This window comes from Ceratosolen solmsi, unplaced genomic scaffold (genome assembly GCF_000503995.2).
Source record: "Ceratosolen solmsi marchali unplaced genomic scaffold, CerSol_1.0 scaffold30, whole genome shotgun sequence".
NCBI lineage: Eukaryota > Metazoa > Arthropoda > Insecta > Hymenoptera > Agaonidae > Ceratosolen > Ceratosolen solmsi.
This window is the reverse complement of record NW_011948421.1, coordinates 7779045-7783399: the sequence shown is the minus strand read 5'-3', so window position 1 is coordinate 7783399 and position 4355 is coordinate 7779045.

The window sequence follows — 4355 nt, the reverse complement described above, 5'->3', positions numbered from 1 at the left end:
ATTGACATAAATCTCTTAAAAGTATTCAACACAGTTTAAGCTATAGTAAGCCTAAATTAAAATAAATAAATAATAAAAAATCAAGCGAAAAATTTAAATTAAAAATTAAATTTCAGAATACTTATTTGTCGTTATACTCTGAAAATTACTCATCAATAATTTAGTAATTGTCTGGAATCAGACTTTAAATCTTCTTATGATGGTGGGGGAGGCTTGCTGGCAGGTGGAAGGGGCAATGCAATTGACTTTATTAAATGCAATAAGTAATGAGTAGTTAATAATCTATTAATATTTGAATGAGTGTGTGTTCGAGATCTTGAATTTCAAACAAAAGAAAGGTAATACGCGCTGTCCGGCGTACCGTATGTGCGCCTAGACTGACCGCATGTGCGCCTAGACTGGCCCGCACGTGCGCCTAGACTGGCCCGCATGTGCGGACCGGGACGAGTACTCGAGCGAATATTTACAAACAAAACTCGGCAAGTCCGAACAAGTTTACGACCCGAAATATAATATACTGTAAGATCACCCAAGGGTATTAGTCCTACTTTTCTCCGCGTCGAACATTCTCGAAGGTTCTAGAATTTTCCATCGACGCCTCGTGTAAGAATTAGTGCAACAACGACAATGCCTTGTTGCCAGCTAAGTGAGCCGCCGCGTGCCTATATAAGGGATGCACGCGGCGCGTCTCGTCCTCTTGCTGAAAGTACTTCTCTTGCTGGAGATACCTCTCGCTGAAAATCATCTCTTGTACCACCCTCGCTCAACTGCGCTTGCGGCTAACATCTTGCCGTGACCGACCATAGTGAACCGATTCAATCACCTACCAGTAGAAGCCATGGCACACGGGTCTCGATCTGCCCTCAGCAGGACCGCCATGGAACGGTCGGTATTTTCAGCAGAGCCGCCACGGAACGATCAAGCCTTCGGTTTGTGCGCGTATTGAAAAGGTTCATATGCTCATTTGTAATATCACTTCGCGCTCACTCAAGCGTAACTGCCGCTCAGTGTATAGTGTACTGTGAAGACGACACGTGGCCATATAATCGGTATCATAGTTAAAATTACGCGCGTGCATACGAAATAAAAAATCAGCAGATTAGATCATAGTTAAGAATACTCTTTCGAAGAAAACTTTGGAGCCACTCAGGCCTTTGGCAGATACAGGGCAAACTTACGCTCTTTCGAAGAACACTTCGGAACCGTACAGGCCATCAACAGCTGACGCAGGAGTCGCTATGCCTTCAAGCACATTGTCACACAAGGACAACAGATCGAATAATAAACTATAAATACAGATTATTAAATACTTCACGAGTTAGAAATCTCACCATTAATTACTCTTACCTTTGACTAAATTCTTCTACTGTCCCCTTACATAATTAAAGATACAATTGATTACTTAATATATTCCATTAAACATCTTACACCATATCAAGTATAGTTACTCATACTTCAAACATACTTGATTCAACTACCATCTTCTCATACTACCTCAAAAGCATGATTGACTGACATCAGCTGATATTTACAACATCAGCATTACTTCAACTTCAAGATACTTAGTCATATCCATAGCATCTACAATAATTCAAAAATACAAGAATACACCCTCACTACTTCAATAGAATTATTTCTCTCTACATCAAAGTGCAATATTGTTATAATTATTTACATTAATATACATTGTTTTACTAAATACACGATATTTTTCAGCCTTGTCTGTTATTGTTTCCTTTGAAGTTATTCTGCCGAGAGACTAATCCACTGAACTATTGAATTGGCAGTTCGAGCCATAAACTAACCCTTTAAAATCGAACATGTATTATAAAAATTTTAAATATTTTTTCTTAGTCTTACTAGATTTTCATAATTAAAAGATATAATGTATAAAATAAATATATAAAATTATTTAAAAAGTAAACAATAATCAAAATAATAGATATAGTTTACATTGAAATATACGTGTATATTCATATAATCAATTTATTGACAATATTGGCATTAGAACGTATATATGTCGATATTTATACTGCCCAATATATGTATTTTTTGTCAGTATAAATTTCGAACAGGCTCGTACGTTTTTCGGATATTAATCGATTTTACAACATTTTGTTTTATACGTTTAATAAAAAGTTAAAAAATTTTAATATATATCCAAATGCCTAAATATGAATAGAAACATACGATCTGCAATTGTAATAGTTGTATGCAGCACTATATCAATCGTGCTAATCGATGATACACGTTTAAATTTTTAATATAAAGATAGATATGTACTATTTTTATTATTTCGCAATTGATTCTGCATTCTTTGTTAATATTAGAGAAATAATATAATATGATTTATAGTTTAAATACGTGATAATGTATGCATGCATATTCATTTCTACGAAAGATTCATTATGTCATATTTACGTTATCATTATGTTTTATTTTAAGAACAATTCTAATAGATAAATATAAATAAATTTTAATATTTTCTTAAATGTTCTCTATTATTATTTTAATTAAATTTCATATTTAAATAATTTTTACAAATAATAATGATTTTATTGATAATTTAATAGGTTGATTTCTAAATTGAATATTAATGAATATATATTGAAAGTTTGTAAATTAAGAATTCATTTAAAAATTAAGATAGAAAATTAAAATGTTTACATCGCCTCATATAAATAAATTATGAAATTTATGTAACATTCATTCGTTATGAATAAAATTTATAAGATATGTTTATGTTATATGTTTATAACATTTGTTTATGTTAGTTTCTGCGCATTGACAGCATTTATATACTTTGTGTTAAAATATTGGCCTCCACTAAAAGCTACTTTCTACAGTGCGTAAATATAAATTATATATTCTTTCTCCTTCTTTCTTTATGATTACTCATCTCTGTCGCTCTTTCCTAAGGTACACATTTTTCTACTTAGATTACAACGCTTTTATGAGCATCTATAAAATAAGCTGATTATTTTGTTAGACTTTTAAGTATATACATAAATATTTTCAGTTTCTCTGAGAGGATCTGGAAATACGTTTTTTTTGGTTACCCAGACAACTTCCTAGCTACCATCCTGAAGTCGTATTTTTCTCTTGAGACTCTGAAATTGTACTTTTAACCGTATAATTTTAATATCTACTGTTCGTAGGTTGATCTTTGCTACGATATTCCTTTGGAACTTTGTTGTGTCTCTGTCTAGGCATTAGTTTAACTATGTATTCAGTTACAAATCATGTATTCATCATAAGTGTCTAAATTTTTAATAAAAATAAATATTTACTTATTTATAATAAACAAAAACAATTCTCAATATTCTTCGATTACTTTATATGAGATATTTTATATATACATTGTAGAATAAATTGATTAGCTTTTAAATTCTTATTATAAATAGAGAATTTAAAAATAAATATTTAATTAACTCCATATGGTCACTTCATGTTTGTTCTATAACTCAGCATTAAACCTTATAACAAAATCAAATAAAAAATTTAAATTACGCAATAGAGAGTTAATGACAATTTTTTCCTTTTTTCTTCTCCAAGAAGAATTCAAATGACTGATTATATGCAACAAACAATTACTAGATTCAGATTTTATTATTAGGTTAATCATTATATTAGAAATTTATCGTATGTTACTATGATAATGAATTTATATCTAAAATAGGTATGAAATTGATGTTTGAAAATCAGCAGTGCTACATAACAATTTTATAAATCATATTAGGATCGTGTAAAAATTACATATTTAATTATCATAAGGATTGATACATAAAAATATTCATGTAAATAACAAAAATAGATTAGATATTAAATAGAAAAATAGGAATTTTATATGAAATTAATATGTTTGTTTGTTTGGTTGTGTGTGTGTGTGTGTGTGTTGGAATATCCGATAAATCATAAGTTAAACAGTACATAATAATGTGTTATATTAGAATTATAAAAATAATCTACACAATCAATAATTTCGGTCAAACAATAAATGACAGGCGAATATCATGTACGTTATAAACAAATTATAATAGATAGTTTTTTTAGACATTTTGGATGCTGTCTAAATTTTTGAATTCTTTAGAGAATAGATGTAGAAAAGTTACAGAATAAAGAATTTCTAAATTATAAACTGAAGAACATGATTCTACTATGTAATAAAATCATATAATTTTTTTTAACATACGATTCAATTAAATTAAAGTAACCCGAGAAGAAATGAATTTCACTCATAACATTAAACTTGCACGCAAATACTAATATTATAGATTAAATTTATTCCACATTAAAATTTCTGAATACAAATAAGAAAATCAATATTGTCACTGTTATTCTATTACAAAATACAG